At 42.2% G+C, this 13,355-nt stretch overlaps 1 protein-coding gene across 2 annotated transcripts in view; it reads right to left on the bottom strand.

Annotated features, from left to right (window-relative positions):
* Positions 1-552: 552 nt before the first annotated feature.
* LOC113929260 (chondroitin sulfate proteoglycan 4-like) overlaps positions 553-13,355 on the bottom strand; it is a 75,159-nt gene continuing 62,356 nt past the window's right edge. Inside the window, exons 11-14 of one of the 2 annotated variants that reach the window (XR_003522141.2) lie at positions 13,133-13,278; positions 5,737-5,928; positions 5,159-5,326; positions 553-3,901 (exon numbers count right to left, since the gene is read on the bottom strand). The gene's annotated coding sequence lies outside the window, so the exon portion shown is untranslated. Of the gene's footprint in view, positions 3,902-5,158; positions 5,929-13,132; positions 13,279-13,355 lie in introns of both variants that reach the window. The other variant, XR_003522140.2, reaches the window with a different exon arrangement.

The raw sequence follows: 13,355 nt of genomic DNA, 5'->3' as shown, positions 1-13,355 counted from the left end.
TTCCACACCTAGGAAACCTTAATGGGAGTCTTATAGGAGACCAGAAAAGAGGAAGATGCCCCCTCAGAAACCTATCTGTGGACTGGCCTGTTGTTGATTCTCAGAGGCCCAGATTCCCAGGAAAAATGCCTAACATAAAGGACTTCAAACCAGTTCACATTCATTCCTAATGTTAAAACCATAAAAAGCTCTAGGAAGAAACTGTTGTAATTTTGCCTTAAAATGTCTTTGTTAATGCTTCTGAATGTGATCAGCTCTGATATCTCCCTGATATAATGGGGAAAATGTTCTATTTCTTATAAGGCAAGACATTTAAGAGCACTCTGTTCTTTTTAAATTTTTATTGTTATGTTAATCACCATACATGACATCATTAGTTTTTGATGTAGTGTTCCATGATTCATTGCATATAACACCCAGTGCTCCATGCAGAAGTGCCCTCTTTAATACCCATCACCAGGCTAACCCATCCCCCCACCCCCCTCCCCTCTAGAACCCTCAGTTTGTTTTTCAGAGTCCATCGTCTCTCATGGTTCGTCTCCCCCTCCGAATTCCCCCCTTTAATCTTCCCCTCCTGCTATCTTCTGAGAGTACTCGGTTCTGAACTTAGCCCCTAGATTCTCTGTATTCTTCAAGGCACTGGAAGACTACATGTCAGACCTCCGGGGAAAGTGCCAGCCCTTATTTCTGCAGGGCTGGAAGGTACATTGCTCAGGGAGGGATTTATTCCATGTGTGGACCTAGCGGGCAGAGATTCAGCCAGCATCTGCATTTGGTATGGGCTGTTTGCTTAGGAAGAAAATTATAATTTATGCAGAAAGCCTAAGGCTAGAGAATACGGGGCCCGTGGGAAACACAAGGCAAAGGACACACTGGGGTAAGTGTTCTAGTCTTCTTTGTCGAAATGAGACAATCCCTGAAAAGTTAATGGGAATTTTCCTTCTGAAATCTCAGAGGATATCTCTGTGTCTTCTGTGAACTAACCCCCTAGCTTTGTGAACTAGACTCCCTGTCTCTTCTTTAAAGTAGGGGGTGGAAATGCCTGTCTCTCATTGACTTGCTCTAGAGACTAGAGCTCCAGATTCTTGCTCCGGACTAGCCTTCTGACTGCCTGGATCTGAAGCTGTGTTGTCACTCTAGAAAGCCACCCAGCGTTTCTCGTCCTCAGCTTATTTTGTCATCAGGGCAGGTCAGATGGAAATTTATTCTACATGGAAACCTCAAATTATTATCCTTTCTTCTAACCAATAAGCCCCTTTTCTCTCGCTGCCCTCACCCAACCACCATCTTCCCCTCTCCTCCTCAGAACCATGCTGTCCCCACCCACTCCTTGACTAGTCACTAGGGTTGGTTCTAGCTCCCTACATGTTTCAGTAAGAACAGTTGTTTTCAATTATATTCCAAAGCCTGGGTGAGCATTTCTGAAAGCAGCTTCCTAGTTTTCAATTGACCGTGGCAATAGCAGCCTCAGAGAAGAAAACTCTTTCCAGGATGAACGCAAACCTCACTTACTCAGAAAGTAATTTGAGGCTTCTTTTTCCATTGCACAACAACAAAAACCACTGGGGGCTTTCCTGTGCTCATAGGGAGAGGTTTCTCAGCAAAGCACTCTTTGTAGAAGTAAGTCCATCAAAGGTCAGGATGAAGGGGCCATTACATAGACTTGAGGTCTCCCGAGCTGGGCGGAAACCCAAGGAAAGCAGGAGTGAAAGCCCAGGTCTTTCATAGCTGGAGAGTGTGTGAAATGCAGGCCAAACGAGATCTTACAGTCTTCAAAACGAAGCTGCTCCTTCATCTGTGACGTGAAAAGGAGCTTGGAACTGCCTGGCCAGGGTGCCGATTGATAGGAGGCAATGAGAAGAAGGCAGGGTGACCGGACAGAGGGAGAATGACGATATAAGTCAAGAAAGGGGGTCGAGGCCAGGCTCATCCACAAACATCTGTCTGTCTTATACTGGAGAACTTCCTTGTGTTTCTTTCAGATCCATTTTCCACCCTCTCCACCCTGCTGTCTGTCTTGAGAGGCTGCTCCCTAAGGGCTGAACCAGGCCCTCCAGCTTCTGGCTGGGGTCAGTTGATGGCAGCCCAGGGCAGGAGATCAGAGGGAGGAGGTGGACTGGGCATTTGTTCCCCAGCTTTTTCCCCCTGACTCTAGAAGGTTGGCTGCTTCTGTCCACTGGAGGCCACAGCCAGACAGCTGTGTCCTCCAACTCCGGCAACCACTCCTTTCTTTTGTCCTTTCTGTCTGAGGGGTACTGATGGCTCTCTAAGGTTGCAAGCCCTGAGGGTATTGAGCCATACTTGTTATTTTTCCTGAATCCTGCCCACATCTCTGTAGAGTCCATGATAAGATGCTTCTCAGTGCCGTAGTTTGGGTGTGTCTCCTGGGACTTTGAAGACTCTATCACCCAGTTTAGCTTCGTGGTGTTATTAGGGGTAAGCACTCTGCATCTCCCAGGGCCCCTCCATATAGTCTCAGGGAATAGAATATTCTATGAAAACAGTGACTTTCCATTCTTGAACTTGAAAACTGAGGTCCAGAGAAATAGATCATTTATTGGGTCTACTTCCCTTAAACTGTGTTCTGGCAGCCACCAGAGGGAGGATGGAGAGAGTGGAGGGTGACATGATATCCCCACACCCATGCTTCAATGACAGTAGCTCTGTTTTATCTGCTTAACAAAAATTTCAGCACAGACAACAAAATATCAGAGAACGGAGATGATTGGCAGAGAGCACGGTGTGTTGAGCAGAAAAGCTGGTGTGTAGACTGGAAATGAATGTGAGCCCTGGTGCCATTTTAGTAGAAGAACCCATATTCCAGGAAGAGTGGAAGGGAAGTGCAACGGGAGCATTTTGCATGGCCTGCCTGCCACCTTCCTTCCTCTTAGAATCGATTAGTTCTTAGTGTGCGAATGCAGAGGGGGCACGATGGTTGTAGTCCCACCCCTTCCCCCATCACTGGCCACAGCTAACTGTGTGCAAGCAGACACCTGGCCCAGAAGAAATGCATCCATAGGCTCGGCTGAGAAAATGAGCTTCTCTCTCTTGAGAATTTGAGCCAGGTGACCTCCAGTTTTTGTCAAATGATGTTATGCCGTAGAGCAACAGTCACATGGCGCCGGCACAAGGGAGAGGCTTAGGCCTTCTAGGGGCTTCGGCTAGTTGAAGCCATGAGGAAAGCAAAACTAAACACCTTGTGGAAGAAGCCAGTTCATTGCTGACAGCACAGAGCAGGCCACAGAGAGCATCTTTCTTGTTTTCTCCATGTGGTTTCTTGTCTCAGCTTCTAATATCTGTGCAACCTGTGTCGTGCTGGCTCTTTTTCCTGCCGTCGGACTCTTAGAGATTTCCCTGAAATTTACTAACAAATGCACTATTCTTCTGCTTGATTGAGAAATGAATAAATAAATAGATGGAGGAAAAAGGACAAATCTTCCTTACAGAAGATTTCCACAAGACATATGAAGATATTCCTCCTTCAGTCAATGGAACTTAACTCCCCTCCTTTTAAGTGTGGGCTAGACTTGGTGACTCCCTTCTAACAGAGTACAAAAAGGAAAAATAGTGACTTTAGAGTGAAGAAACCTTGCAGATGTCACCATAACCATTGATCAAGGTGAATACCACCAGTGACAAGTCATGTAAATTCATGTACCCCCCCTGATATTTACCCCTTGAAGGGAAAGGCACTTCACGTCTGTGGTATTTTTGCTTTAAAATTCATAACTCCTATCAAATAATGAAAAAAACATCAGATAAGTCCAACTTGAGGGACATTCTACAAAATAACTGGCCAGTCCTCTTAGAAAACAAGGAAAGACTAGAAGCCACTCTCACAGATGAGAGGAGACAGAAGAGACATGACAACCAAAGGGAAAGTGGTTTCCTGATTTGTATCCTGGAAGAGAAAAGAGACATTAGTGGAAAAGCTAGTGAAATCCAAATAAAGTATGTAGCTCAGATAATAGCGTCACACCAATGGTACTTTCTTAGTTTTGATAAATGTACCATGGTTATATAAGATATTAACATTAGGAAAAGCTGGATTGAGGGTATATGAGGACTCTCTGTACTATCTCTGTAACTTTTTTGTAAATCTATAATTATTTCAGGAGAAAAAAAAAAAACGACTACTGAGAAGTTCCGTGAATCTCCAGGAGCACCAGAGGACCAGTTGTGGTGGCTACAGAGCCAGGAACTGTTGCCAAACCCACAGTGTTTGGCCCAAAGAACTGGACCAATGAAGATTACAGAACCCATGCTGGGCACAGACACTACAGGCTTCACCACCAACACCACAAAACTGGGCCCTTATGTGTCACTGCTGCCTCTAGAAACTGGATGTCACTTCTGCTACCACCATCTGTCACCAGAATGGAGTTGGGACAGCCCCTGTTTCCTCCCATTGCTGGCTATGCTTACACACTAGCTGCAAGGAGGTTGGGACTTGAGTATCTGACATTTCAGTTCTAGCTCTGGAAAGGAGCTCTATTTCATAAAATAGGAGATTTCCCAGACATAAGTATGCTTACTGGCCAGAAAGAAGGATCCACTATGTTGATTAAGGTCATCTAACTGGAGTGGTCAGACAAGGCCCATTGGAGGAAGTAGAATGTAGGTAGGGCAGTGTTGTAGTGAGACCAGACTTGGAATAAAACTAAACAGCATTCTGCACTCAGCCCTATAGTGGAGGTGAGATTCTGATAAATAGAAATGCATCATTCTCACACAAAATTTATGTTGAACAAGCAGTACATAAAGTATAAGGAGAAAACCACTTTATTTTTGTCTTCTACTGATTCTTTCAATCAACTCTGTGGGGCCTACTAGTCTACTAGTTTTCAGTCAGGGGTAGGAGAAGTTCTCAAGAATTTTCTAGTCACTCTTGAGTAATACACACAATTCTAGGGGTCATTTCAAGTCACATAATTATAATTTCAGATTAGCATTAAAATGTCAGCCTTACGTAATAGTCAAAATTTCAAATCTGCTTCTAAGTTGAGCCTTCTTTCCCTCCTCTGGTTTGGGCCTGAAGTCAAGGAAGGAAAGGGTTACTCTTCCCTCACATCTGTTCTGACTAATCATGTTTCAGCCTCTCTAGGGTTGAAACACAGTAAGGGTACTAGGTCAAGGGAACAAAAAAGTTTCTACTTACCCGTAAAGTTAGATTTTGTAATCTCTGTTTTTGCACAAGTTTAAAGTGACTTTTTCTCACGAGCTTTCACATGGTTCTTCAGAGATTTTGGAGATCTCTTATCTGCAGCTCCTTGGCAGGGCAAATGCAAATCTTCTTTGGCTGGTCACTTCCTTTTGCCTTCATTTTCTAGAAATATAGGAGATCCTCAGCTTCTCTCTGCTCAAGTCTTAGGTTTCTAGGCCACCCTCTTGCATAGGACCTAAGATGACCCCACACCAGCTTGCTCTGTGGATCCACTTCTGGTCCCCAAAAAACACTCATCTATTCACCCATTGGCCTGACAGATTTTGGAAGGGCTGACCTCCCTCCTATCATGGGCACTTCTCCATTGTACCACCGTCAAAGCAACCAGTAGTCTTTCTCTCACACTTTAGACTATTCTGTCCTCCTCAGGTGCAGGGAACATACATTAAGTTCAGTGTAGACCTCTTGAAACCCCTTTCCCTAAGCTTAAGTTAAAAGTTCAGACACTCCAATCCCTTTTCTTGAAGGTAGGAGTAATGACAAAAAAAAACAGCTCTAAAATAATTCTTCACCTGTTTCCAATTCCTGACTCTTTTCCAGCCAAAATGTGAAGGAGGAGTTTGAGTCATCTTGCCTGTTTTCTGTCATTTCTTTTGAAAATATTTCAGCATGGCAAAGCCTTTCGCTTTCAGCTGTGGCATCTCTTGGCTTGGTGTTTTAGCTGAATCTTCCCTTTTAACGTATTATGATGCTTGGATATCCATCTTCAAAGCAAAAAAAACTTGTATGATACCTCTTGGCTATTCCCACTTGCTAGAACAACCTAAATTTCAACAATCATCTGGGGTGAGCTGGGGTAGGGACAGCAGCAGACACAGCCACCCATGGTGGAACAATATATGATCAACTTTTCCAGTATATTTCTGGTGGATTCTCTTGTCCTAGAGGCCTACTCAAATGCCAGTTATCTTTCCAAATGTGATCTGTGCACTAAACCAAGACAGAATATTCTGCTTTTTCTTCACAGATTCAAACATTTCAAATGCCCAAATTCATCTTATTTCTATTCCACAATAAAACCAACCTTCCTAGATAAAACTTGTTTGACTTCCATTTAATATACATTCTTCTGTTTGAGTTCATGCCCATGAAATGAGAAGCTTATAGCAAGAGTGCTAACAGAAAGCAAAAATCTTCAAAAAATACTAGCAAACTGAATCCAGCAATATACATAAAAGATTATACACCACAACCAAGTGGGATTGGTTGGCTAAATATCTAAAAGAAAATCAACTAATGAAATACATCATACCAGTAGAATAAAGGACAGAACCACAGGATCATCTCAATAGATTCAGGAAAAAAATGTGACAAAACTCAACATCCCTTCCTCATAAAAACACTCAACAAACTAAGAATGGAAGGGAACTTCCTCAACCTGTAGATGCCTGATAAAAGGCATCTACAAAAACCCTACAGTTAGCAATATAATGACAAGAGAGTGAAACTTTCTCCCTAAGATCAAGAATAAGACAAGGAGGTCCACTCTCACCACTCCTATTCAACATTGTACTGGTGATTCCAGCAAGGGTAATTAGGAAAGAAAATTAAATAAAAAGCACCTAGTTTAGGAAGGAGGAAATAAAACTATCTTTATTTGCAAGTAAAACAATCTTGTATATAGAAAATCCTAAGGAATCCACTAAGAAACAATTAAAAATACTGCAACAAACTTGCAGGTTACAAAATCAATATACAAAGATCAGCTGTATTTCTGTACACTAGCGATAAACAAAACAAAAATTAAATTAAGAAAATGATTCAATTTACAATAGCATCACAAAGAATAAGATATTTAGAAATCAATTTAACCAAAGAAGTGTAAGACTTGTACGTTGAAAGCAATAAAACATTATTAGGGAAAAAGAAAATTTAAAAAGACCCAAATAAATGGAAAGACATCCCATGATCATGGATCAGAAGACTCACTATTACTCAGCCATAAAAAAAGAATAAAATCTCATCATTTGCAATGACATGGATGGATCTAGAGAGTATAATGCTAAGTGAAAGAAGTCAGTCAGAGAAAGACAAATGCTATGTGATTTCACTCATATGTGGAACTTAAGAAACAAAACAAATGAACAAAGGAAAAAAGAGACAAACCAATAAATAGATTCTTTTTTTTTTAAAGATTTATTTATTTATTTGAGAGAGCGAGAATGAGAGAGAGAGTACATGAGAGGGGAGGAGGGTCAGAGGGAGAAGCAGGCTCCTTGCTGAGCAGGGAGCCCGATGCGGGACTCCAGGATCATGACCTGAGCCGAAGGCAGTCGCTTAACCAACTGAGCCACCCAGGCGCCCACCAATAAATAGATTCTTAAATACATAGACAAATTGGTGGTTGCCAGAGGGAAGGTGGGTAGGGGGATGGGTGAAACAGGTGATGGGGATTAAAGAGTATACTTATCATCAAGAGCACTGAGTAATGTATAGAATTGTTGAATCACTGTATGGTACACCTGAAATTAATATAACACTGTGTGTTAAATATACTGGAATTAAAATAAATAAATAAATAAATAAATAAATTTTTAAAAAAATACAGTAGTTTCCAAATTTATCTACAGATTCAGTGCAATCTCTATCAAAATCTTTGTTGCCTTCCTTGCAGAAATTGACAAGCTGATTCTAAAGTTCATATGGAAATTAAAGGAGCCCAGAACAGTCAAAGCTATCTTGAAAAAGAAGAACAAAGTTAGAGGAACTCACTTCCCAATTTCAAAAGTTACTGCGAAGTTACAGTAATCAAACAAAGTGGTACTAGTATAACTGTATATATTTTTATATGTAATATATATGATATATATGTCATACAGGATACACACACAGACACACACACACACACACACACACACACACACATATATATCAGTGGAATAGAATTGAGAGTACAGAAATAATCTTACATTCATGGTCAACTCATTTTTGAGATGGGAGTAAAGACAATTAAATGGGAGAAAGAACAGTCCGTTCAACAAACGGTGTTGGGACTAATTATCCACCTGCGAAGTTTGACCCCTACTTCATACCATAGACACCATATATTAAAATTAACTCAAAATGAGTCAAAGACATAATTTTAAGACCTAAAACTATAAAGTCTTAAAAAAAAGCAGAGACCTACATTTTTATGACTTTGGATTAGGGATGGTTTCTTAGATACAAGACCAAAAATACAAGCAACAAGAAAAAAGATAAATTAGACATCACAATTAAAATCCTGTGTTTCATAGGACATCATCAAAAAAGTGAAATGACAACCCACAAAATGGGAGAAAATTTTTGAGTATCACATATCTGATAAGGATTACTATCCATGATATGAAAATAACTCTTACAACTCAAGAATAAGAACAAATAACCTAATTTTTCAAATGGACAAAGGATCTCAATAGACATTTGTTTTTTTTTAAGATTTTATTTATTTATCAGAGAGAGAGAGAGAGCATGAGCAGGGGGGAGGGGCAGAGGCAGAGGGAGAAGCAAATTCCCTGCTGAGCAGGAAGCCCAATGTGGGACTCGATCCCAGGACCCTGGGATCATGACCTGAGCCAAAGGTAGATGCTTAACTGACTGAGCCACCCAGGCACCCTCAAAAGACATTTCTTTAAAGAAGATGTACAAACAGCCAAGTACATGATTGCATAGCTCCACAAAAATACTAAAAACTATTGAATTGTATATTTTGAGTGGATTATTTGGTATGTAAATAATATCTCAGGAAAGCTGTTATTAAAACAAATGTGAGGTAGTCTTTACTTTGAGAAGCCATGAGCAGTGCTGAAATGAAATGCAGAAGAGCGTTTCTAAAATATTACAAAATGCAGTAAATCTTGGTCTTGCTAAAAGTTGCGGTTAATAAGTTATTGTTTTTTAAACCCAACACAACCAGCAGAGAAACTGCAATGAAGAGTGAGATTTTTAACTAGATGGTGGTTTGGTAAAGCCCGGACTCCTCCTTGGCTGATTTCAAAACAGAGCCCTGGGTTAGGGTCCGCCACTATACAAGGCCTCCTGGCTCCAGCTGCAGACAGACAGCTCTGTCCCAGCACACCTGGGCTGCCTGAGATAAGGGGTCCCTCAGGGTGCAGGCCCTCGAAGTAAGTAACCCAGAATTAACTGTTCCTAAGGATCCCGCGAGAACCGGGAGGCGGTGGACCCCTAGCAGCAGGGTTCATCGTCCCAGGGCACACGATACAAGGAGAATTGTGTCTTAGCCTATTGTCCCAGACTGGGTTTCCTTAACGGCAAAGGCTCATCTGTGAGTGGGAGCAGGCGTGAGGGCAGGGTTAATACGCAGGGCAGGAAGAGGGTCCACACACCCTTATGATTTGTCTTCAGTCTGAAGGACATTCTGAGAAGCCCCACAGAATGCATTTTAGAACTGTTCTGCCACTGGGTAAGGGCTGTCCTGTGGGGAGTTCCCACTTCTGTGTTGGGCCAGCACAGTTTCCCACAGGCCCGCTGTGGAGACAGAGGGACTGCGGGAACACTGTGCATTCACTGAGAGCTGTAAAGATGCCTGCAATTGGCATAGCTGGAGGAAGAAGCTAGGTTGAGGGAATTTGAAGCAATGCTTAAGAGGTGTCTGATGCAACAACCACCCACTAAGTCCTGTGAGGTCTCAGGATCAGCTACAGAATTAGCAGGGCCCAGTGAGGCATGAAAATGTGGGTGCTTTGTTCAAAAATTATTGGAATTTCAAGATGGTTCCCGGAGAGCCTTAAGCCAAGCCCAGGGTCCTCCTGAGCCTTGTCTGGCTGCACTGGTTGTCTATGCCCCTGGAGCTGGCCTCGTCTGGACTCTTAAATAGCAAGTTACCCCTTATCCCCATGCTTTACCTCTCACACACACACCCAGGGACGGCCTGACCACATCTTCCTAAGGAACACCGACATTGAGGAGCTGATTTTCTCTTCCCTGTCTCTGTCTCCCCCTCAGCTCTGGCCACGCAACTGTAAGCTCGGCCTCCATGGGGGTTCCTGACCCTGCTGGGGTGTGTTGAGGTTTTTCCAGGCCATGGTCAAATCTGGGCAAAGGGGAGAAGTTTTCGTAAAGCTGCTTAGTTTTTTTCCATAAAGTTCTTTATTGTAAGAATTTGTCCTTACTTAAGGAATGAAATTATGGTGATGGTAAATAGCACTTTTTATTTTGGTAAGGTATGACAATCGTTTCTTTTTAAGTGGCAGTACTTTGTCAATCCTGGACTGAAAAAGAAAATTACTGTCCTGTGAATGCCTGAGAATAATGGGATGGGAGGCAGGAGAAGGGGTACAGGTTTAAAATCAAAGGCCTGGGGGATGTGGGTATTTGATCCTGTTGGGACAGGAAGGGAACAAAGCAGGGTTTTTCATCAACAGTTCCTCACCGCCCTCCACCCCCCCAAAAATAGAGAACCGTCAAAACCTCTGAGCTCCAGGCTGGCCCTTGAAAATGTTCCTGGTGTGCTCTTTCTTTCACCCAGTTTCTGGCCAAGGCTCCATCCACGGATGAAGGGGAAAGCACTGTCTGCCCAGTGGAACACAAGCACTGGGGAAGCTCCTCTTCTTAAGAACATATCACCCATCCTCAACTCACCCACTGAAATTCTACTACCAGTAATGTACTGCTTTGAGTAGAATGCAAGCCTCTGGTTTATTTAAGTGATTTAATGCATCAGTTCTTTAATATTTAATTAATTAATTTAAAAAAATTATTTATTTATTTGAGAGAGAGCATGACCAGGAGGGGCAGAGGGAGAGGGACAAGCAAACTCCATGCTGAGTGAGCATGGAGCCCAATCCAATGCAAGGCTTGATCTCATGACCCTGAGATCACGACCTGAGTGGAAACCAAGAGTCCAAGGCCTAATAGACTGCACCACCCAGGCACCCTGCATCAGTTCTTTTACAGTGCATTAAAACCATAGGTAAGAAAATGTTTTTGTGGCAGTTAGTATATTGCCTGGTGCACTGAAAATGTACAAATATGATGATGATGATAATGATGATAATATTAACATCACTAAATCCTAACAAAACCCAAAAAGGTAGGTGCTAATATTATCCCCAATTTTTGGCTGAGGAAACTGAAATTTAGAGAGATTGAGTAAGTTACTCAAAGCCACACTGCTTGGAAGCAGAGAGCCAGGGTAAAAACAGACACAGACAGTGTCACTAGGCCTGGGGGACCTTGAGGGACAGGTGGTGCAGGTTGGGCTGATGTGGCATTTAGCGGGCCAGTGAGTTCCCTCATTCTCACTCTACGGCTGGATGGGCAATACTAGCTTAAAAGTGCTTCAAGTGAAAACACAAAACCCTTTCTTAAACTTTATTTCTCTTTGTCCTTGTTTTTCCATAACTTCCTCTCTCCTGGCACTCCTTGTGTGATTCTGGAAGAACCTACTAGAGGAAACAAACCAGAAAGATCCTTTCAGGACAACATCTTGCATCTGCAATATCTAGGAGCACCATCTAATACTTAGTGTCTCGCATACAGTGGGTGCCTAATAAATGTTTGCCAATCATTATGAGAAGGCAGCCTCTTCCAGGTCTGTGTCAAGCAGCCAATGGTGTTCTTGAGCACCCCAGCCAAAGGCTCCTTCACTAAGCATGCCCCACAGTGGGGTCCATGCCTACTGTCCACCCTACATCTCTCCCTACACATGGCCAACTCAAACTCATTATTAATTATAATGCTTCTGAAAGATGTAGGAGGTATGTAGCACAGTCCCATTGTCAAATTAAGGGAATGTCATCTGATATGTACCATCACCTTCCATTACCTACCCAAATGTGTCTACTACAGTCCTGGAAATCTGAAAAACTAGTGAGTAAGGATAGCACCTGTCCCACACCACCTAATTAATGCAGGGCTCTAAGGCAGTGAATGCAGGTGTTGGATCAGGGTCCCTGAAAGATTAGAATTTGTCAATGCCTCCAGATATGGAAAAATGTTAGACCTTTCACTCCCAGCCCACCCCCAAAGTATACCTTCTTTTAAGCAAAATCAGCCATTCTTCTGATATTAATCTTTGGCATCCACTTATTACTTCTCCAGTCATTTGTTAAGAGGTAGTGAATTAATTATGACAGAGACTATGGAGTTGTAGCTCTGTGTATGGGAGAAACCATTTCAAACTGATTTTCAATTCCCAAAACTTTAATTTTCAACACTAAACAAGGATTTGCCAAAACTCATTATTTCATTTTTTATTTGAGCCAGCACCAAATGGTAGGCATTTTTTTTTTTTTTTATTGAATCCATCTGTATCCGAAGAATATTCTAGATGCTCTGGAAGAAAACTTTCCAAACTCTATATTAATTACTGAGTCTTGACATCTGGACCTCACACTGATGTTCTTGCTCTAGCAGGCACACTCACAAACAATGTGCATTATCATTTCAAATCATCAGTGTGTGTTTCATTCCAATATGGGCACTAATTTTATTCGTATGAAGTTGCAGACTTAACAGGAAAAGAGGAGGGGAAATCAGACTTTTTTGTTTGGCCAGGTTGGTAATCCTAACTTCACAGATCTTATGGTTGAAGCAAGGAAGAGCCCAACATAGTCATAGAGCCAACTTTATCTGGCTCTTCCACAAAGAACAGGCATTCTCCTTGCCCAGCCGGGAGAGAAAACAAAACCCACTAACTGGAGGCAAAGATGTTCCTCAGCCTTCCCTTTCTGTGTGCAGCCTCATGCACACACTGCCATCTGTTCCTTCTGAGTGCCTGGCTGCTTAGAAAAGCTTAAGAAAAATTCTGAGTTGCACAGTGATCAAACCAACCTTGGGTTAAGACTCTCAGTCCTCCTCTTTTTTAAAAGGATCAAGTACAAAAACACTTGAAAGGGGCTACATATAATTCAGGAATACAGACAGGTAGGGGAGAATCACTTTAGAAGAAGAGTAGAGAAGTTTTACCGGCTGTCCATAGCATTAGATCCAGGGACTTAAGACATGGGTAGTTATTTCTAGGCTGAAAAATGCTATGCTTCCATTTATTCTGTAGATTATGAAGTCTATTTCCACAAAGAGCAGTTAAAATTGGGTTGGGACAGAAAAGCAACCTAGAGAAGCAGAAAAGGGAAAGGATGAGAAAAAAAATTCTTGTGCACATGGAACACATCAGAGGCGACAGACTTCT

The sequence above is a fragment of the Zalophus californianus genome, chromosome 5 (genome assembly GCF_009762305.2).
Source record: "Zalophus californianus isolate mZalCal1 chromosome 5, mZalCal1.pri.v2, whole genome shotgun sequence".
NCBI lineage: Eukaryota > Metazoa > Chordata > Mammalia > Carnivora > Otariidae > Zalophus > Zalophus californianus.
Note: the sequence above shows the minus strand (reverse complement) of the source record. Positions and strands in the feature narration are given on the sequence as shown.